Genomic DNA, 23,848 nt, shown 5'->3' on the forward strand with positions numbered 1-23,848 from the left:
ATATATATGGAATTTAGAAAGATGGTAACGATAACCCTATATGCAAGATAGCAAAAGAGACACAAATGTAAAAACTTTTGGACTCTGTGGGAGAAGGTGAGGGTGGGGTGATTTGAGAGAATAGCATTGAAACATGTATATTACCATATGTGAAATAGATGACCAGCCCAAGTTCAATGCACGACACAGGGCACTCAAAGCCAGTGCACTGGGACAACCCAGAGGGATGGGATGGGGAGGGAGGTGGGAGGGGGGTTCAGGACAGGGGACACATGTACACCCATGGCTGACTCATGTCAATGTATGGCAAAACCACCACAATATTGTAAAGTAATTAGCCTCCAACTAAAATAAATTAATTAATAAAATTAAAAAAAAGAAAAGACAGTTAAACCTGAAGTACAGAAGTGTGAATTCCTGTGGCACAAATGATACCAAACATGTTCCAATAAATCACGAAATGCCCTGACCTCTACAACTCTTCTGTTGACTCCTACATTTTGATTGAGAATTTTCTTAATTGTCTGCATTTCCATAGGTCTGTTCCACATCATGGTACCCTGTGTAAGATGAGTGGTTCTGAAAATACATCATCATGGATCATCGGTTATAATGAGAAGTAGATTAACTCAGGGGCATGCCATGAAATAATCTGCCAAAAGTACAGTTGACAAAGTCTTCATCAGTCAGTACTGATATAAATACCGTCCTCCTCAGAGGATCATTTGCAATGTGTCTCTCAGAGCTAAATCAGTACTCTAATTGCAACATCAGTTATGGGCTCAGCTCAATGATGAGAGGGGCAAAGATATGAGGATGTTCTCAGTTGAAGCTATTTATACATGACACGTGGCCCTTAATTATCTGGTAGGGAGGGGATGAGAAGAGGCAGAAAGTTGACATGACTAAAAACTGAATCCCCTCCCTGCTTTTTGTACCATTCCAGCAAGAGTGAAAATTCTAGGCAATTCCTTTCTAAGAGAAAAAGGTAAGAAACTTCAAATCTTGTGAGAATATAGTCTACCCAGTTGTCAACTGGCATTTCACAGCTAATAACCCTGTTTACTGTGTGAGTTCAAAACTTTAACAGACTGTGGGAAAGAAAATTCAAGCTATTAACATATGGCCCAAATTAAATGAGCAGTCTTGGTAGAATCTCCTTTTTTCCTTAAAAGTAGAATAAAGTTGTAGATAAGAAAACTGATTTGGTTATTTCAGAACTTTGGTCAATAAAAAAATCCAAATTTTAATACAAAACTTTCTAGAACATAATATACAAACATTAATCACATATTCATTAACTGATATATTAAATATCAAAGATTCAAAATATAGTACAGGAAGGATATCAAATATATGTTATACTTGAGGAGAAATAGTTATAATAGTGATTTTACATATTTAGTGCTTCTTATGTATCAGACACTGTGTGCTAAGAATCCTAACCGTTCAGTTCAATTCTGTTCAGTCGCTCAGTCGTGTTTGGCTCTTTGCAACCCCATGGACTGTAGCACGCCAGGCTCCCCTGTCCATCACCTGCTCCCAGAGCTTGCTCAAACTCATGCCCATTGAGTCGGTGATGCCATCCAATCATCTCATTCTCTGTCGTCGTCTTCTCCTCCTGCCTTCAATCTCTACCAGCATGAGGGTCTTTTTCAATGAGTCAGTTCTTCGCATCAGGTGGCCAAAGGATTGGAGTTTCAGCTTCAGCATCAGTCCTTCCAAAGAATATTCAGGACTGATTTCCTTTAGGACTGACTGGTTTGATCTCCTTGAAGTCCAAGGGACTCTCAAGAGTCCTCTCCAACACCATAGTTCAAAAGCATCAATTCTTCCGTGCTCAGCTTTCTTTATGGTCCAACTCTCACAACCATACATGACTACTGTAAAAACTATTGCTTTGACTAGACAGATCTTTGTTGGTAAAGTAATGTCTCTGCTTTTTAATGGCTTCCCTGGTAGCTCAGCTGGTAAAGAATCCACCTGCAATGCAGGAGACTTCGATTCAATTCCTGGGTCGGAAAGTTCCCCTGGAGAACGGATATGCTACCCACTCCAGTATTCTTGGGCTTCCCTGGTGGCTCAACTGGTAAAGAATCAGCCTGCCGTGCAGGAGACCTGGGTTCAATCCCTGGGTTGGGAAGATCCCCTGGAAAAAAGAAAGCCTATCCACTCCAGTATTCTGGCCTGAAGAATTCCATGGATTGTATAGTCCATGGTGTCACAAAGAGCCGGACGTGACTGAGCGACTTTCACTTCACTGTTTTTTAATATGCTGTCCAGGTTTGTCATAGCTTTTCTTCCAAGGAGCAAGTGCTTTTAATTTCATGGCTGCAGTCATCATATGCAGTGATTTTGGAGCCAAGAAAATAAAGTCTGTCACTGTTTCCATTGTTTCCTCATTTATTTGCCATGAAGTGATGGAACTGGATGCCATGATCTTCATTTTTTGAATGTTGAGTTTTAAGCCAGCTTTTTCACTCTCCTCTTTCACTTTCATCAAGAGACTCTTTAGTTCCTCTTCGTTTTCCGCCATAAGGATGATGTCATCTGTATCTCTGAGGTTATTGATATTTCTCCCTGCAATCCTGATTCCAGCTTATGTTTCATCCAGTCTGGCATTTCACATGATGTACTCTGCATATAAGTTAAATGAGCAAGATGACAATATACAGCCTTGATGTACTTCTTTCCCAATTTGGAACCAGTCTGTTGTTCCATGTCTGGTTCTAACTGTTGCTTCTTGACCTGCATACAGATTTCTCAGGAGGCAGTTAAGGTGGTCTTACCCTTCCTATAATAGCTCAATTAATTCTTTCAACAGCTCCATAAGAGAAATATTATCCACGTGTCACTGATAAGGAAAATATGGCTTAGAAGATTAATTAGTGCAAGTCAAATACCATTTAAGTAAAATTGCCAAAATTCAAATTCTATCAGACTTCAAAGCCTTTACTCTAAAACACTACTCTTTATTCTACATATTTGTATCAACCTCATAGCTTATCTTACTACTATATCCTGCTTCTCTATAGTCTCGATTGACCTCTTTATGATCTTTCAAGGTAACTGCTCTCTCTCATCTCTCCTTCATGCATCTTTAAGCTGTGCATTCACTGTGAACAGTTCACCTTTCTGCTTATTTCTCATCTCAAATCTATACGATAATGAGATCATGATTGGTTCAGCTTTTCCCTGAGTAAAGACAGTGCCGCAAGCACCCTTAAAATGAACACAGTGCTTGTCCATGGTCAGGTAGTTGGTCTTGTTCCAATTAGCTGTTGGCTGGTAGAGAGAGGGCAGGAGAGGAAGGGAGCCCCATCCAGTTAGTTGGAGCCATGAGTGGGTCAGTTGCTCTCGGCAGAGGCTACAGAAACCGGTATTGGGATGAGTAATACAAACATGGTGAAGGGATTCTGAATATATCACTGTGAAGAATTTTCTTTCCTAAATTGTCCTTACCTGACTAAGAGCAGAGGCTCCCCAAAGAATTAAACTGTCATAAGTGCCCTCCAGGAATCCAAGAAGGATTGACTTCTATCACTGGAGATAGCACTAGAATAAGAAGCCGCCTAAACAGATGTTGTCATTAAACTATCGTGTCTCCTACCTACCCTCATAAAGGCCCATTTCTCTTCCCCTGTTATGTCGGTAGTCATGCTTGTGCATGGTTGTTCAGTCGTGTTCGACTCTGTGACTTCATGGATTGGAGCCCCCCCAGGCTTCTCTGTCCATGGGATTTTCCGGGCAAGAATACTGGAGTGGGTTGCCATTTCCTACTCCAGGAGATCTTTCTGACCCGGGGGTTGAACCCGAGTCTCTTGCATTTCCTGCATTGGCAGGGGGATTCTTTACCACTGCACCACCTGGGACACCCATTATGACGATATATAAGCCCCGCATTCTAGTCACTCCTTGAGTTACATTTTTCTGTGAATTCCCATGTATATAACATGAGTAAAAGATCTTTTTTTCTTCTGTCTTTAGTCAGTTAAATGCTTAGGACCCCCAAAGATAGAAACTACGAAGGTAGAGGGAAACGTTTTTCCTCCTCCACAAAGAAATGATTTGAAACTGAAACGGGGGGAGTGGGCAGGGCAACCTTGGAAAGAATGACATAGCCTGAGGACATGACATAAACTGATTAGAATCAAATTGGCGCAAGAAGACAGAAAAGTTGACTTCCACTAGACACTGAACCTCAGTTTATGCTCATTATAACACATCAGCAAGCTAAATGACATACCCACAGGCACCATGACAGTTCCAAGGCTGACCATAAAGGTCAAAAAGTGGGCAGTGGCCTAATTTTTGGAAGTCCCCACTTCTTCCCCCAAATAGCTGGAATACTCCTCTACTCATTAGCCTATGAAATTACCCACTTCTATAAAAACTGACAATCCCTTATCCTGGTACCACTCTGGCCTTCTAAGATGGTTCACCCTCTGTCTGTGGAGTGTGTTTTTCTCTAAATAAATCCACTTCTTACCTATCACTGTGTCTCTCACTGAATTCTTTCTTTGATGAAACATCAAGAACCTGAGCATTGAGTCCTGAGACCAGGTTTGTGATCTCAGTTAAAAGACAATGGGTTCAAGCCCCAGTCTGGGTTGCCTGGTTTCAAAACCATCAACAACTATACTGTGAAAGAGTATTTAATGACATGGGAAAAGACCACTATCTGTCAAGTTAAAAAATAAGGTTGCCAAGCTCAAATGAAGAGTCAGATCTTATTTTTGTAAATATATAGGTTTGTATACATGTACTGGGCTTCCGTGGTGGCTCAGCAGTTAAGAACCCACCTGCCAACACAGGAGACACAGGAGATGCAGGTTCAATCCCTGCATCAGGAAGGTCCCCTGGAGGAGGCCGTGGCAACCCACTCCAGTGTTCTTGCCTGGAGAATCCCATGAACAGAGGAGCCTGGCAGGCTACAGTCCACAGGGTCTCTTCATGGTGGCAGAGACTTAGCACACATGTACATGACTTGAAAGTCTGAAAGATGTTCATTAAATTAACAACTATTACCTTGAGGTCTAGGAGCAATTTTAATTTTTCTTTTTATTCCATTTTGTAATATTGAAACATGTAAACCTGTAATAATAAATTTATATTACTCTTTTTTTTTTGACTGAACCATGTGGCATGTGGGACCTTAGTTTTCTGACCAAGGATCAAACCCATGTTGCCTGCACGAGAAGTGTGGAGTCTTAACCTCTGGACTGCCAGGGAAGTCCCTATATGCCTTTCTATATTGAAAAACATTCAAATATTTTCTTTTTGAAAAAGTATGAATCTAAATATTCCATTTGTAGAAGCCATATTATCTTTTAAACTTATCCTAAAAAAGTACTTGAGAAGAAATTCCCTGAAGAAGGAAATGGCAACCACTCCAGTCTTCTTGTATGGGAAATCCCATGGACAGAGAAGCCTGGCAGGCTACAGTCCCGGCGAGCTAGAGTTGTACACAACTTACTGACTAACCCACCACAAAAAAGTACAGATGAAATTAAAAATTTAGCCATGAAAATATTCATTGTCATATTAGAAAAATAAAATTTCAAAGAAAAAAGTCCAATAATAACATAGAAAAATAATTAAATGACATCTAAAGGTGGACATTTTGTGATCATAAACAATATTTCATGAGAAAAGATATGACATGAAAATGCATGTCTCAATACTATTACTATTGGGAAAAAACAAGTTACAAAAATATAAATTATAATTTGACACTATTTTCTTGTTCAAAATTACACAAAATACATTTATACCTAGAAAATAACCTGGAAGAATCAACAAAAAAGGGTGGAATTACAGATGGTTTTAATTTTCTTACTTTTAGATCTATAATTTTTAAATTATCCCACAATGAACCTGTATTACAAATGTAATTTTACAAATAAGAGTTGGGGTTTTTGGTTTTATTGGGGGTTTCTATTTTGTTTAATGTAAATATCGATGGCTCTGACTGGGATTTAGGACTCTTGCTCACTCTTTGCCATCTCATTTGAGACTGCTTGGAAAAAAGTATTATTTGTATAGTCATGACATGAAATAGACTAGACTAATAAATGTTTATGTTTTAACACAGAAGGTAGAGGCAATTTCTCAATCACCATATCGAGTTTCTTAATGAATGTTCATTTATTCATCACTGAGTGGCAGACAGTTCCCAGAGATTGGTTTTATTCTAATAATGCCTCTACAGAAGCCTGTGCTCCTCACAACCATGATAACAAAAATTCCTTGAGAATTCCTATTTGCAAACTTGGCAGGGTGCTAGAAAGCAATGGAAACACAGATACACACTCTAATACAGAATATTATTTCACAGTAGCTGTGATCTTTGTAAAAATGATTGTGTTCTCAAAAAATTAAAAATATAATTGTGGTCCAGCAATTTCATTTCTGTGTATGTATCCAAAGTAATTGAAAGCAGGGACTAGAACAGATATTTCTACATTCATGTTCATAGTAGCATTATTCATGATAAACAGTAGAAGAAATCCAAGTGCCTACCCACTGATGAATGTACAAGCATGTGCGTGATGAAAAATGTATTTCATACTGTGTGGGTCATGATCAAAAATATTCAAAACCCTTGTGTTAAATTGTATGTTCATTTATGGAGATTTAAAAAATAGAATAATTAATTTGTATTAATATATGTCTAATAGTAATCAGCAAAGTCAGAAAACATGTGGCACACAAGTCTTAGAGTTCCAACTTTATTATGGGCCTTTTCAGAAGCATATTTCTTTCCAAATTCACTCCAATACCTCCACAGTCTCCATAGGATTTCCAACTCTCTTTCCTTTGTTTTAGTCACATGTAAATATACACTAGACCTAAGTATCCTTGAAATCTAAGTAGGAAAGGATATGTTCAGTCAACAAATAGTAGATTTCTTTACTATTTTAATCTACTTAAGTAAACAAAGATTTTTCTTGTCTCTCTAGCACTTTATTTTTTTAATTAATTAATTTATTTTAGTTGGATGCTAATTACTTTACAATATTGTAGTGGTTTTTGCCATGAATCAGCCATGGGTGTACATTTTTCCCCATCTTGAACCCATCTCCCACCTCCCTCCCCATCGCATCCCTCAGGGTCATCCCAGTGCACCTCTCTAGCACTTTAAATGTTCATGCTTAATTGTTGATGTGCCTATGAAAATATTGTCTTCTCAATTTCTTGATCCTTCTCAAGAGTCAAGAAGAGGCCCAATGGGGATGGTGTTGGAGGTCAGCCCAGGATGAAGTGGACAGCCAATTGACAGCAAGCAGAACTATGGACAAACACATCAACAGATCTGATTTTCCAAGAAAAGCTAGACATTTCTATTTTTATGAGAAATCTGTTATTATATGTTGGCAATTAATCCAAAATAATTCTAAAACTTTGAAGGAAAAATAAAATGTGTCTGCAAGCAGCCCAGTTTGTGACCTCTTCTTCCAGAAGTCTGCTAGGTAAGACAATAACTATCCTTCAGAGCCCCTGTGATTTCACCCCTCCTTCACCCCCAAATTAACTGTTCTCTGATCTGAGTTACTAACACAAGTTATGTGTATTTTTTCACCATAGTGCTCATTACATCTTATGATAATTTTGTTGCTGTTGTTGTTTGTTTTTCTACATATCCAGCTACCTTGTTAAAGATGATTGTGATTTAATGTTAAATCCTGAACTTGGTGCTCGGTGGAATTTGAGGAACTCAGTTTGAGTCCCAGCTCTGCCATGAGACAACTTTGATTGTTGACCTTTTTAGGCCATTTGACCTCTTTAGGCTCAATTTTCACATCTAAAATATGCGTTGTTAACAATAATGTTAAAATGGTGGCTGCTTTATTGAACATAGCGATAGAGATACCGTGAGACAACTTCAGTCAAACTTTCCCACAAAGCCTCAGGTAGAAACCTTGAGTGTAGATGGACTTTTTAAATTCATAATTATTATAATAAGTGAAATATTGAGTGCTTGTATATGCCAAGTACTTCCAAGATGCTTCATATAGCTCCATAAGCTTCATAATAACTCCATGAGGTAAACACCATCATTATTTGTAATTTACCGGTAAAGAAAATAGGACTTCAGGTGGTTGGATAGCGCTTCTACTAAGTGGCAGAACTGAAACCAAAATGTCCCACTGCAAAGCCCATGATCTTGAGAAAACCCCTAACTCACAACAGAGAAAAGTCTCAGAATGAGTCATTCCCTCAAGCTATGTGGTTTTGAAGGCAATGAAATGGACAGGCACATACACACACTGGTGTCTTTTTGTGAAGAAAGATGCTCTCATTCATTTATGAAAAAAATCCATAGGGAATAGCTAGACTGGATGGATGATTGACTGTGGGGACAGGGAAATGATTTTAAGCAGATTTCCCTAAGGAGACAATTTGAGACAAGTTTCAACAAAGAGAAGGAGAGGGCTTAGCAGACATGAAACAGGAGCTTGCTCAGGTCTCCTGGCCCCAGTCCCACCCCAGCTGTGGACAGTTGACTAGAGATGCTGTGCTGCCAGCAGGTGGGAACGGGGGCCAGGGGTAGCAACCACCCCAGGAAAGGTGGAGGCTGCTCAAACTTCAGAGAAGCCCTTTATCTTGGTGATGGTAAATCTTGTCATTCATCATAAAAAGGTAAATACAGCAACCATCAGCAATAGACAACCATCAGCTAATGAGGGTTTACTTGACTAATACACTTCCTATCCTGTTCTCATTTGAAGCTTAATCCCTGGTGTTGCTTATGTACATTTTAAAGGGTCCTAGTGTCATTTCCAAAGGAGAGTGGGGGTAGAATATGAGGGGTGGGGGCAATCAGTCTAAACACAGTTTCCTCCTCATTGCCATTGTAAGTTCTTACCATTTATTTTTAAATAGCAGGGCAAAAGAAAAGGAAATGAAATATCCTTAGAGAACTTTGTAAATTCAGATAAACTTGTCTGGAACTTTTGACTGTTTAGCTTGGGAAAGTTGTTTTTGCAATCCAGAGTGGTACCCAAATGCAGTGGCATGACTGCAGTAACCTGGGAAGGCTTTGGGCACACGACCTAGCTGAGGGGGAGCCAGCACTTGTATCCAAGGTTTCTATTTCCTAAATATAAAAATAGTTGGGGTGGAGGAGTGGGTCCTGTAGGGACATTTTGGCCAATGCTAAAGGGATAAAAATGGCAAGAACCTAATTAAACCAAATTGAACCAGATGAGAATAGAAAGTGGGACTTCAAGGGGTGCCAGGGCCAGGAAGAGAGAATGTCCTCAGTTATGGGGCATGAGGTCAGAGGGACACACAGGGTGGCTCTCTAGCCAGCTTTCAATGTCCCGTGGAAAAGGTGTGGGTTGTTCCAAGCCACTGAGCAGAACTACCTTCCCTAGGGAGTAGTCAGATACTTGCCCAATAGTCCATGAGGTGACCCTTTTTTTTTTCATTTTTCCAGCAGGAGTGAATATAACAGTAGACTGACAACTTGAAACTCAGCCTGGTTGACTGGCATTATGGAGCCCATCAGACTATTCTGTAGAGGACATCCAACTCTTCATTGAGACTTCCTTGCTTCCCACTGGGTCAGACCAATGTAGTACCCACACCCTGCAATTTCCCATGGGTAAAAAATAAATGAAGAAAATGAGGGGGTGGGGGAGGGAGATGGGTTTTGGGACATAAGTGTTCTAACAATTAGGGGAGAGCATGGTGACTGGACTTATTTTATTCTCAAGACAATCCTATGAGAGGTGTACTATTTCATTTGCCTACAGATTAAAAAAAAAAACTAAGATGCGGATTGGTTAAGTCATATGCCCCACTATGAAAAAGCCTATGTGTCTCTATAGACACATATAGATTCAAATGTTTAAGCATTATACTGTACTGACTCGCAATGAGATGACACAAGGAAAATACTTTGAAAGTACCTGCTCCTTAGAAAGTGTTCACTATATTGGCTACTATTAATATTCTCCTTTTATAAACAGACATTCATATTCCAGTTAATAATTATCAGTTAACTAAAAATGATTTTGAATAACAGTTTATCAAAGTATTCCCTAGGAACTTCTACTAGAGTTAGATAGTATCCATGGTAGCCATTCTCCAGGATGGGCCCCAGTGAGCCCAGAATCCTGGAGGTCACACTCTCCCAATCAGGGTTGATCTGCATGATCAATAAACTTTGGAGGGTGATAGAATATCACTCCTGAGGCTAGGTTATAAAAGACATTGTGACTTTGCCTTTCTCTCTCTTAGATCCCTCACTCTGGGATGGATTTAGCTGCCCTGTTATGAGTGTTGTTCAGTCACTCAGTCGCGCCCGACTCTTTGAAACCTCATGGACTGCAGCAGGCCAGGCTTCCCTGTCCCTTACCATCTCCCGGAGCTTGCTCAAACTCATGTCCATTGAGTCAGTGATGCCATCCAACCATCTCATCCTCTGTCATCCCCTTCTCCTCCTGCCTTCAATCTTTCCCAGCATCAGGGTCTTTTCTAGAGCGATACCTCCATGGCAGAGAACTGAGGCCTCCGGCTAAGAGCCATGTGAGTGAACTGCCTTGAAAGTGGATCCTTCCCCAGTCAAGCCCTCAGATGATGGCAGACCTGGCCCACATGATGACTGCAACCTTGTAAGAGACCATGAGCCAGAACCACCCAGCTAAGCCACTCCAGGTTTCTTGACTCTCAGGAACTATGTGCTTATTGTTCAAAAGCACTGTATTTGGAGTTATTATTATACAGCTATACATAATGAATTACATTATCTCTTCCTGAAACCATCTACCGGCCCCCAGATTTTTGTAACCCTTCTACCATAGCCCTTGCTATATTTTGACTGTCATGTTTTCACCTCAGTGAAATGAGCTCATTTCTAGAAAATGAGCTCAAGAACAAACACTGATACTTTCCTTGACTTTTAGATTCCCAGGGTCTAACTAATACTATAACCAGTAAGAATTTCAGTAAGTGTATACTATTGGACTATACAGTCTCCACTTAACTATATGTCCTCTTTCTTAAAAGTATAGACTGTATTTATTTTTCATAAATTCAGGTTGTTCTAGCTATCTAAACAATAAGGTCTACTTTCTTTCAGCTAGTACTTGGTTATTAAAGTTAACATTAAATTTATATTATCCGATATCTTAAACACATATTTTCTTAATTTTTACAACGAAAAGCATGTAGTATAGCACCATTCCTATGCTTTCTAGCCACTATTCCATTAGCCTGAAGTTTTATTCTTGCTAAATAAAGCCACTTCTTAATTTGAATTTGTAAAATTAAAAAACACATTAAGAAGACTTGATTTTCTCTTTGTCCATCCTTGATCCTACAGCTGGCTTCTCAGATACAGAGATTCTCAATGCATTTCAGTTCAGTATTTTGCCACCTTTGCCTGGCAGCTCATTCTCTGCCTACCTGTAACCCTTCTTGTCTTCAGCTCCTTCCTGTTTTGGAGGAAACACTTTTGTGGCAATATGATCAGCTAATATGCTGCCCTCCTGGTTGGTACATTGTGCAATGAAGAAATTCTTACAATTCTGAAACAAAACTTATTTTTCCCTTTTTTGCTCCATGGATCGGTTCAGTAGCTACATTCACACTCTCATCACCCACTGCTTCTCTGAAATGTTTAAGATTTCAGCTTTCCCCTGAATCAAGCTGTTCTCAAGATTCAGTGTCAGTACAAGAAACAGAGAGAAAGAACAATAAATTGATATTTATAGAGGCTAAAAGGAAGTTAAGGAATCTTTGATGGTTCAGAATGGGAACTTGAAAGACCTTTGACACCAGACAAAGGATTACACAGTCCTGAATTTATGGCTGATAGTTGTACCACAAGGGTAAAGAGAGGGAGTTGCAGAGAAGAGAGGAAGAAGCTAAGCTGGCTCTGAGGTGCTCATTTACAGGATCAAAAGCACATTACATTTTAAAACCTATTGTCCTTTTTTAAACAAAAATAACCTAAGATCATTCAGTTTTAGAGGCTGTTCATCCCAACAGAGCATCAGAAATGTGGACTGTTTTAATTTACTTTCAAAGCTGAGGATGGGGACCTCCTGTTGGGAACATGATGTACATTGACTGCAGTTGCTAGGAGGAGAGCTGCAGAGAGCTCCTCAGATCTCATTCATCTCTGTTCTTGCCTCTGGATAGGTTTGCTAGTTTTTGTGCTTGATTTGGAATTTTGGATTTTATTGAATCAGTTAGTACCAAAAGGGGTCCTACATTAAGCATCAGCAAGCCTGGCCTGAATTATCAAAGAGGAGTGTGTGTGGTATTTGAGCATCGATTCAGTGAGATGCAGGCAGAGCATTCCCCAGCTTACCATGTCTGACTCTGATGGGATATCTTGAGGAATAAATGAGAAAACACATGTAATTACCTGACAATTAGCTGTTATCATTCAATTCACACAAACGGAGTTTAGCAGGTGCTTGCCCCTGTGCAGTTAAGGTCCTATGGAGTCACAGAGAGGCTCTCTTTGGGGAATAGGTCTGGTTTGTACAATCACTGGCCCCAGTAAATTAAATAAGCTCCTTAAGATACTAAACTTCTGAACTGAAGACCCTAATCTTCTCATCTGAAGAAATATACATCTTCCAGGGGCTTTATGGGGAGCAAGAGAATAAGGTCACCTAAAATTTTCAAACCATTATGCAAGGCTAAGAAAAGATAGTGTCATCATCCCATGCTCTTGGATTGGAAGAATTAATATGGTTAAAATGTCCATATCACCCAGAGCAATCTTCAGATTTAAGGCAATTCCTATCAATTCATCCATGACCTTTTCCATAGAATATTACATAACAAATAATCCTAAAACTTATATGGAACCATAAGAGGCCCAGAATTGACAAAGCAACTCTAAAGAAAAAGAACAAAGCAAGAGGCATAACCCTCCCAGCCTTCAGGCAATACTATAAAGCTACAGTAACCCAAACAGCATAGTATTATGGAGAGGAAGGCAGGTGGGAGGTTCAAGAGGGAGGGGATATATGTATACATATGGCTGATTCATGTTGATATTTGGCAGAAACCAACACAATACTGTAAAGCAAAAATCAATTAAAAATAAGTAAACATATATATTAAAAAAACAGCATGGTATTGGCACAAAGACAGACATGTGGATCAATGAAACAGAATAGAGAGCTCAGAAATAAACCTACAGCTACTGCTAAGTCGCTTCAGTCATGTCCAACTCTGTGCGACCCCATAGACAGCAGCCCACCAGGCTCCCCCGTCCCTGGGATTCTCCAGGCAAGAATACTGGAGTGGGTTGCCATTTCCCTCTCCAATGCATGAAAGTGAAAAGTGAAAGTGAAGTTGCTCAGTTGTGTCCGACTCTCAGTGACCCCATGGACTGGAACTATAGTCAATTAATCTTTGATAAAGGAAGCAAGAATATAAAATGGAAAAAAAGTCTCATCAGCAAGTGGTATTGGGAAAACTAGACAGCCGCATGTAAATCAATGAAGTTAAATACATTCTCACACCATGTACAAAAATGAACTTGAAATGGCTTAAAGACATGTCATATGTCACATAAACATAAGACATGACACTATAAAACTCCTAGAAGAGAACATAGACAAAACATTCTCTGAAACAGTTCATGCTAATGTTTTCTTAGCTCAGTCTCCCAAGGCAATAGAAATAAAAGCAAAAATAAACAAATGGAAAGTAATCAAACTTACAAGCTTTTGTACAGCAAAGGAAATCATAAACTAAATGAAAAAAAACCCTACAAACTGGGAGAAAATATTTCCAAATGATGTGACTGACAAGGGCTTAATTTCCAAAATGTACAAATAGCTCATACAACACAAAAACAAAAGAAAAGCAAACAACCCATGTGAAAAATGAGCAGAAGACCTTTAGACATTTCTCCAAAGAAGATATACAGTTGGCCAAGAGACACATGAAAAGATGCTAATTATTAGAAAAATGCAAATTGAAACTACAATGATGTACCACCTCACACCAGTCAAAATGGCCAGCATTAAAAAGTCTACAAATAAATGCTGGAGAGGGTGTGGAGAAAAGGAAACACTCCTACATTTTGGGTAGGAAAGTAAATTGATGACTGGTGCAGCCACTATGGAAAAGAGTATTGAGGTTCCTCAAAAAACTAAAAATAGGATTGCCATATGATCCAGCAATCCCACTCCCGGACATACATCTGGACAAAACTGTGACTCAAAAATATACATGCATTCGTATGTTCATAGCAGCACTATTCACAATAGCCAAGACATGGAAACAACCTAAATGTCCATCAACAGATGAATGGATAAAGAAGATGGCATACATACATACTATGGAATATTACTCAGTCATGAGTTTCCCTGGTAGCTCAGCAGTAAAAAATCCACCTACAATGCAGGAGACACAGGAGTCTCAGGTTCAATCCCTGAGTCAGGAAGATCCCCTGGAAGAGGGCATAGTAATCCACTCCAGTATTCTTGCCTAGAAAGTCCCACGGACAGAGGAGCCTGGCGGGCTACAGTCCATGTGATCACAAAGAGTTGGACATGACTGGTGTGACTGAGCATGCATGCACATACTACTCAGTCATAAAAAAAGAATGAATAATGCCATTTGCAGCAATGTGGATGGACCTAGAGATTATAAACTAAGTGAAATAAATCAGAAAGAGAAAGACAAATGCCATATGATATCACTTATAGGTAGAATCTAAAATATGACACAAATGAACTTATCCATGAAAAAGAAACAGATTCATAGACACAGAGAGCCGACTTGTGGTTGCCAAGGTAAAGGGGGGGTGGATTGGAAGTTTGGGATTAGCAAATGCAAGCTATTATATGTAGAATGGACAAACAACAAGGCCCCACTATATAGCATGGGGAACAGTATTCAACATCTTATAATAAACCATACTGGAAAAGAATATATATACAAATCTGAATCACTTTGCTGTGTAGCAGAAAGTAACAGTATTGTAAATCAAAAAATGTTTTAATGTAGTATTATCATTTGTTATATAAGTAGAATAAATACTTTTAAATTTCTGATTCTGATATTAGTTGAACTTTGACTGCTATTGCATAATAGAAAGAACCCTTGAATTAGGAATTAGAAGACCTGAATTTAGAATCTGGTTCTGCAATTCTGTCATTTATTAGGTGAGCAACTTTAGGCTAGTCACTTAATCTCCCTGGCCCTTAGCTTCCTTACCAAAGAACTGGCTAACATTATCTACCCCAAATGTTTTTGCAACAAAAATGTAAGATGTTGGAGAGAAGGGAAGGATATCACAAGTTGTGAACTGTAAGTGTCATCCAAATATGATGACCATTAATAATGAGAGATTAGAGACAGCTGCCCCAGAACGGGCTCCTTTTGCTTCTTGGGTCCCTGTACCCTGCACACCAGCTAGAAGCTATAACTTAGTTTCCTCTTGCCATCTTAAGGGAGCTGCCTAAAAGAATCAAGTTTGGTTTGAGTGTATTACAGAAATAATTTTAATAAGGCCACCAATTATTGAGCACTTAATGTGTGTCTAAAACTGCACTAAGTACTTTATAGGTATTATTGCAAATAATCCTTACAACTTGAAAAGTAAGAATTACTCTTTCTAGTTTGCAGCTAGGCTCAGAGAAGTCATTGCCCAGAAGTCACATAGCCAATGACTTGAGATTTTGACCAACACCTGAGCCAACACACTTAATTACTGTTACTCTCACTGTTCTTTTCTTTTGCATGTTCCTTGGAAGAAGCCTGAAGTCAATTTGGGCTGAAAATACCAAACACTGACTCTAAATCTTCATATTATACTGAATGGAAAATGTCTAGCACACAATTTAAATTACAATCTGCTTTCCCACCCTCACACCTCCAAAATAACTGCAGTTATAAAAAACTTGATGTAACTTAATCTCTGTTCCTCAGCCTTAAGAGTTATAAAAAGTCTCAATCATAAATGACCTGAAGCCCATTTTGTTTAGTTCTAAGGTTTTTAAAATATTTGACATATAACACACACACAGGCTTTAAAACTTTTTTCCCCACAAAAACAGCAGAGAAAAATTTTCCCAGGACCTGAGCTCAAGATATTCCTGATACCAGATGCCTCCACAAGCTGGGCTGCTGTCAGTGGGACAGAGAAGCTGCCAAGAAGCCGGGCCATTTCTACTTCACATTTGGTCTGAGGCCAAGAGTGTTGTCTTTCAGCTTTTAGAAAGACCTCCCAGGTTTAGGTGGACCCAGAAATGACCATATGTTACCATCACGGCCTGTAGGGTGGAGGAAAAGAGATAATAGCCTGTGTAAATGACCAAGATCTTATCTGCAAAAGCTGGAAACCTCTTTCTCCAAAGCAAAAACAGAAACAGTCCAACTTAATCTTTGCTTGGAAGCCAGGGAGTCCTAATTCAATGGTCCAAGTCATGCTAATCAGCTTTTGAGGAGGACACTGACTCTAAATCTTCATATTATACTGAATGGAAAATGTCTAGCACACAATTTAAATTACAATCTGCTTTCCCACCCTCACACCTCCAAAATAACTGCAGTTATAAAAAACTTGATGTAACTTAATCTCTGTTCCTCAGCCTTAAGAGTTATAAAAAGTCTCAATCATAAATGACCTGAAGCCCATTCTACTTCTGTTCTACTGCTGTGGGCCTTGAATAGCAACCTTGGTTCCACAAGTTTGGTCACTGTGTGATTATGCTTATGTTATTCAAAGTGAGTTCCAGGGAATGTTATGATAAACTTGGTAAGGGCTCCCCACCAGAGAGGCACACGTATGTGCTTCATTGAAACAGTGTTGATACAGAACATTGAGAAGGGAATATGTTGAGGGAATAGGAAAGAAGAAACTGTTGAATGTTTTTTGTTTGCTCTAACAAGATTTTACATTTATAGGTTTCTGTGGAAGGATAAAGAATGGCATGGGGGTGAAGCGGGTGGAAAGGGAATGCCTAAAGTCATCGAAGGCCCTTAGTCCATTCATTCAACAATCATTTATGGGCTGCTCACCATACACGAGGTAAGGTGTCATGTGCTACAGATACAAAGAGCTGATATCACTGCTGCCCTCATGGAACTTGGTATTGAGTCAAGGAGTCAATCAACAATCAAATAACTGCATGAATATATGAAAAATTGAAGCTGTGACAACTTCTAGGAAGGAGTGGTCATGGTGTTTGAGATCAAGTATCAAAGGTGATCAGATATCAAAGGTGTGGGGCTATGGCTAAACTGACTTATCAGGGTTCTTGATAAAACTAGATTTTACAAGGAATTTCACAGATAAGCCTAGGGGAAGGTTCAGGAGACTGACTAAAGTTTGTTCAAGTAAGCAATCTTTGTCAATATCCCTTTTGTTCAAAGAAAGAAGAGACATTCTTCTTTCCTCTGAATAATATAAGTCCATTTTCTCTTTCAGTTGCTTTCTGATCATTAAGGACCAGCTGAATCACCTCTTGGTACTTCGTAGTAGAAAGTATTTGCTGGATGGTGCTAGCAATCAGACATTTAATAAAGGGAGCTTTGTGAAAATAAAAAATTAGCAGCTAAAAAATTAATTTCTGATGATAGCCAATCAGAAATTTTCAAGATTTTCAGGCTCGAGCTTGAAGCATCTTTATCAGATGTAGTGAAGATGGCAGTGGCCCTCTGATGAATTTTTCTGGTGTGCAGTTTCAATGCCTTGGGTGATAGCACCGAGTTTTCCAGTAAACTTTCTATTCTTTTCTTTTTTGGCTTTGCGGCATGTGAGATCCTAGTTCACTGAACAGGCATTGAACCCATGCCCCCTGCAGTAGAAGCACAGAGTTTTAACCACTGGACTTGGGCCAGGGAAGTCCCTTTCTTTTTTTTTGAAGTTTACATCAAGTCATCCAGCTTCAGCTCACAGGTTTTCAGGAAAAGAGCAGTTTTAGTTTCAAATCAGAACGGAGAAAAATTGGAAACATTTGTTTGGAGAATTGTAGCCAGATATTGGAAGAAACTAGAAGAATTCAGGATTTAGTAAGGACTAGCAAACTGTGCAAGACAGAACCCACAAGGGTGCACTATAGCTTTCCACTAAAACAAAATTTTTCCTATAGCAACCCCCATTTCTATCAAAGATACTCAAAACTAATTTATTTGCAAAGTACATCTGGTGGCATTAAACTTTACCTGACTATTTGCACAACTGCAGCAAAAACTTGCCTAGGTCTTTTTTCTGAGTTTGCTTTGCTGAAACTTTTCAAAAGGAATCCCAGATTGGGCTTTCAAAAGTTTCTCAAGGCCCTGGTGGCTTAGTCGGTAAAGAATCCACTTGCAATGCAGGAGACCACCTGCAATATGGGAGACCGTCTCAATGCAGGAGACCTGGGTTCGATCCCTGGGTCAGGAAGATACCCTGGAGAAGGGAATGGCAATCTACTCCAGTATTCTTGCCTGGGAAATCCCATGAACAGAGGAGTCTGGCAGACTGAAGTCCACGGGGTTGCAAAAGAGTCAGACACGACTTAGCAAATAAGCAACAACAAAACAGTAACAGCCCAGTAATGACAAAAAACTTTAAATGGCCAGGGTTAAAATTCTTATGAGAGTTCATTTGATAAGGAAAACAGTTACTTCTGTGGCATACATTTTAACATAATAACCGGAAACAAGAGTTCTGCAAATTTTTAAGAACTTCACATGAATTCTGGAATATTTATATCAAGTAATGTGTGAGTGTGCATGCTGTCTCTTCAGTTGTATCCAACTCTATGCAACCCTATGGACTGTAGCCTGCCAGGCTCCTCTGTCCATGGTATTCTCCAGGCAAGAATACGGGAGCCAGTTCCCATGCCTTCCTCCAGGATCAAGTAATATATATACACATATAACCTAGGAAGATTTATCATCACTTCTTCTCTGATGATGTTTCCCATGTAATTTAAAGCATCAAATAATTAGTGTTACATCTTCCTTTTACAAGGTGAGAGTCAATCCTTTGAGATTTTTTAGGAATGCTGCTGGGAAATCTCAGTTAGTTTGAAGTCAAAAAGACTCTATTTAGAATTTGATTTTGGAAAGTTGTCAAAAATGACAACAGGTTTGGACACTGGACTAAATAGGATCACAGGTCACTGTGAAACAATACTTAGTTATCCATTTAGCCAAAGTGACAATTAAAAGGTTTCAAAGGCAAATATAGAAAGTTACATAGTTGTAAAAAAGAAAAAAAACCTTAACTCTTTTACTATTGAGAAGATTTGGTTTTCTTAGGTAATCAAAGACCTGATGAAGGCAACATGAAGCACAGGAAATTATTTTAAGATACAAAATCTTGATTTCCCAGGCAGATTACTTTAAATGTAACAAAAAGAATCTTTATTTTACAGTTTAGTATTAAGAACAGACCAATAATCTAAGAAAACTTTGTCCTTGCAACAGAGAGAGAGAAAATCAAGTTCTAGTTTTGCATTAATGTACCATTAATACTAAGGCTAAGGTTTATTTTAAAAAGCTATGTAAATAAATCCATCCAATCTTGGGCTTCCTTTGTAGCTCAGTCGATAAAGAGTTTTCCTGCAATGCAGGAGACCTGGGTTTGATCCCCGGGTCAGGAAGATCCCCTGGAGAAGGAAATGGCAACCCACTCTAGCATTCTTGCCTGGAGAATCCTATGGACAGAGGAGCCTGGCAGGCTATAGTCCACGGAGTTGCAAGAGTTGGACATGACCTAGTGACTAAACCACCACCAATCTTGGCCAGTGGCCACATGAGAAAAAATTCATTTTCTAAGATTCCTTTTCCATAAATATTCTAAAATAAAATTTTAAATATTTATTCAGTTTTTGTCCTACTCTTTCTTATTTCTAATTCTGAAAAATCATCCATTCTACTTTAGGACAGTTACTCCTTTCTCCCTTAAAAAAAGTGAAGTGGCTTAGTCATGTCTGACTCTTTGTGACCCCATGGACTGTAACCTATCAGGCTCCTCCAACCACGGGATTTTCCAGGCAAGAATACTGGAGAGGGTTGCCTTTTCCTTCTCCAGGGGATATTCCTGGCCCAGTGATCGAACCCGGGTCTCCTGCACTGCAGGCAGACACTTTACTATCTGAGCCATCAGGGAAGAAACACATGCTTCACATCTTCCCTCATCAAAAACACATCTTACTTTATATAGCCCATAGAATTTTTTTTTGCCCTTATTATTTCTAATAGATTCATTTGTACATATTGATTACAATTTTTAACCATTAGCAACCCTAATTTTCAGTGAATACTAGGAAGCAGGCAATTGTGAACTGTCTGCCATGTATTATCATTCTGTAGCAAATTTAAGTGGAGAAGGAAATGGCAACCCACTCCAGTATTCTTGCCTGGAGAATCCTGTGGACAGAGAAGCCTGGTGGGCTGCTGTCCATAGGGTCGCACAGAGTTGGACACGACTGAAGCGACTTAGCATGCATGCATGCATTGAAGAAGGAAATGGCAGCCCACTCCAGTGTTCTTGCCTGGAGAATCCCAGAGACAGAGGAGGCTGGTGGGCTGCTGTCTATGGGGTCGCACAGAGTTGGACAAGACTGAAGCGACTTAGCAGCAGCAGCAGCAGCAAATTTAAGAATCTATAAATTCACAATTTTCTAGAAGGATGCCTTTTCATATCACAATATCTGATGTTTATTAACAGATGCAAGTATATTTAGCTTCTTTATACTGTATAAAAACAAGAAGCTAAAAGTTGATAGATTTAAACTCATGTTTAGCAATTAATGTCTCAATATTTTATCTTATTTGGAAATGATCTAGATATTCAATGAATTTTATCATTTAACTTATTATAGCTTTAAGGTTTCAAGTTATCAAAAAGATTTTTGCAACTATTTTTAAGCAGACATATTATAAAGCATAATTATTGTTGAAAAGTTTATTTATAAACTTTTATGCCATTTATATTTATTTAATATACTTATTAAAGCATAATATACTTATGCTTGACTTGACCATGAAAATTTCATGAGACATCAAACAAAGCTAACCATCATCTTTTTTTTCTTGTTGACAATTCAGGAAAGTATAAAAAAAAAATCACAGCGTGGAAAACCTAAAGTTAAACATGATTCTTTCCTTTTTTTTCTATTTTATTGTCATGCTTGACATGCATCAAGCAATTCCTTTTTATTGCACATTTTGTTCTGATGTTGGATTTATAGTTTTATAATCTTGAATATCTAGTAGAGATAATATAAGCTTGTTTGACTCATAAACCTAGGTAGGAAAAAATTATATAGCCCCACTATATTTAATGCTGAAACTTCTGAAGACATACGTGTTTTGTTCTTCCAACAATTTTAAGACTATTTTTATTTACCAAACAATATCCCAGATCATCCAAACTTTAAGAAAAACATTGGACTACCTTCTATATTTCTGAGAATTTTAGGAAAACTTAATTTATATAAATTTGTCTCTAAGTCAATTCAAAGAAATTCATTTGAAATACTTTATAAATTAATTTGGTAACAATATCCAGAAATAACAAATATCACATGTACATGTATACAAATATATATGAATATTCAGACAAGTGTTGAGATCTTATAACTTTCGTTCTAAATTTTAGTTGAGTCAGTAAAACATAGTATTACAAACTCACTGGTTTATCTCCACTTTATATTTTTGTCTGAATTATATTTCCAGAAAATGGGATAAGTTAAAGTTACGGGTCTACCAGTATCTGTGAAGGAAACTTCTAGATTTTCTCTTGCCCTGATATGTAATCTGACGGAGACTAAGAACTAAATTTTAGGCCAATGATCAAGAAGATAACTAGTTGCTATCTGATGTCTCCAATGCACATCTGAGTGGACAAAACATCCAGGTCTGTTTCTAAATGAACTTCTTTGCTCTTTTTAGCCTCAGATGCTTTGGGAGGTCCCTGAGTCTCCTGAAAGTCCCTGATGGAGTATAAGGAGCCTAAAATTCAAGCGAGCTGAGGGGCTGAAGTGGAAAAGGAAAACTTTGGCAGGGTGGATGGACAGAGGGGTGGAGGAGTCAGGGATTTGAAAGGACCTATAGAAAGATTCAAGGGAACTGGAGGGAACAATGAATGCAGTAAAAGGAGCAGACACAATGGAAAGGCACAGGTATTAGAGGAGCCAGTTTGGGGAGACCTCAAGTTTTCCAAAGAAGCCTATTAAGTTCCAAGTTCTCTTCAGCAGAATCATACTAACAAGAAAAGAAGCAGACAGAGTTGGTGGAGTATGTGGTCAGCAGAGGTTCAAGAATGGGGTTTCAACTGACTGAGACATTCTCATGGGAGAAGCAGAACCCAATAGAGAGAACAGAGAGGTCTCACAGAGAGCCAAGAAGAAAGACGTCCAGTCCAGAGTATCAAGGAATACTCCCCACTCAGGAAATAAAGCCAGCCAGAAGAGACTGCCGGTTCAGCAGGCACCTTCCAAACAAGGAAGCCCGGGGCTCTAACTCAGCTTCTTATAAACAGACACCTCAGACTCCAACCCAGCACTTTTGTATGGCCTCTAACTCAACTTCAGGAGTATCTTCCTAATCTCAAGAATCAAAATCTGTCTTTACCAACGCCAGCAGACGTCTGTCTGGAGCATTGGTTCAGGAGTCAGACTTTTTAATGCATCTCTGATCAATCCATCAGGACTGAAGACAAAGCAACAAAGATCTGCTCTTAGGGTCCTAGATGAGAGGGCTGGAGTCCAATGATGAATCTGTTCCTAACTAAGTCATAGAACCATAATGGTTAAAGGAAAACAATCCAATGATACTTGTGAACGATAAGGCAGACTTGATTCAGGACCATCATAATAGGTATAAGGACCACTGCAATGGGATTTTGCAACACGCGGGAAAGATTGGGTTCAACTTTGAACACAGCGGGCAACTGGGAACTTATAGCCAAGAAGCAGGGTGGGGGGTTTCAAATGGAAAATTATTAGGAGAAAATATCAGAAGTAAGAGAGATTCTGGCTAAACCCACTTAACAGGATTCTTACTGAAGACAGGCCAAGGTGATCAGACCTCACCTGGGGATGCGGAGGATGAGGAACCTGATCAAATATCAAGGGTGATCAGATATCTGAGGGTGTGGTGTTTTGGTTAAACTGACTTATCAGGATTCTTGCTAAAACTAGATTTTATAAGGAAACACACAGATGGGCTTAGGAGAAGGTTAAGGAGCCTAACCAAAGTTTGGTCAAGCAAAGAATCTTTGTCAGTGGGTTTATTTTAAAGAGGAAAAGGATAGAAAAGTGTAAGATGGGGAACCTCAAAGATAAAACTTTGTATTTTTTTACATTTTCTAAATTTCATATCTGTCTGAACACAACGCCATCCCTACCATAGTTCAGTAACAGTCTGATTCCCCAGAAAGTCATGTAACTTTTTGCTTTCAGAAATTAATGTGGCCCCAGGACAGTCTCAGCCTTTAAGAGAAGTCCATGAAAGGAGGCAATCCAAGGAAGGGAGGGAAGGACCACATTGTGAGAATGCCGATAACTCGTCCTAACTTAACCTGAGTCCCCCTCCTAAATCACTTTCAGTGACTCAAGCATCCTTCATAGTTTTGTAGCTGACAAAATAAATTGATTTCAGTACTTTTCCCCTAGAATCTCATAATAGAGATTTCTCCCCCATGGCACAAAATCAAGTGAGTAAATTGTGTTATGCTGGCTTTCCTATCAGTTAGGCCTACATTCAAATCCTGACTCTAACTTAGCCTTGTGATCACAGGCTGGTCTTCTAACCACCCTCAATCTGCTTTCTGGACATAAGTTGGTGGTCATTACTGTGCTTCTACTGTACAGTAGCTTCTTTGAGGATGAGATAAAATAATAGACTAAAGTGCTTACCGAAT

General features: G+C 39.0%; 2 long non-coding RNA genes across 2 annotated transcripts in view; one reads left to right on the forward strand and one right to left on the reverse strand.

The window, feature by feature from the left end:
- Positions 1-23,848, reverse strand: part of LOC145546144 (uncharacterized) — a 216,245-nt gene that overhangs the window by 91,736 nt on the left and 100,661 nt on the right. The window lies entirely within an intron of this gene.
- Positions 867-11,295, forward strand: LOC145546145 (uncharacterized). The gene is made up of 4 exons (XR_014082558.1): positions 867-988; positions 7,213-7,472; positions 9,443-9,610; positions 10,249-11,295. It is a non-coding gene; the product is annotated as an uncharacterized LOC145546145 (long non-coding RNA).

This window comes from Giraffa tippelskirchi, chromosome 4 (assembly GCF_054371585.1).
Source record: "Giraffa tippelskirchi isolate mGirTip1 chromosome 4, T2T-mGirTip1v1.2.pri, whole genome shotgun sequence".
Classification (NCBI taxonomy): domain Eukaryota; kingdom Metazoa; phylum Chordata; class Mammalia; order Artiodactyla; family Giraffidae; genus Giraffa; species Giraffa tippelskirchi.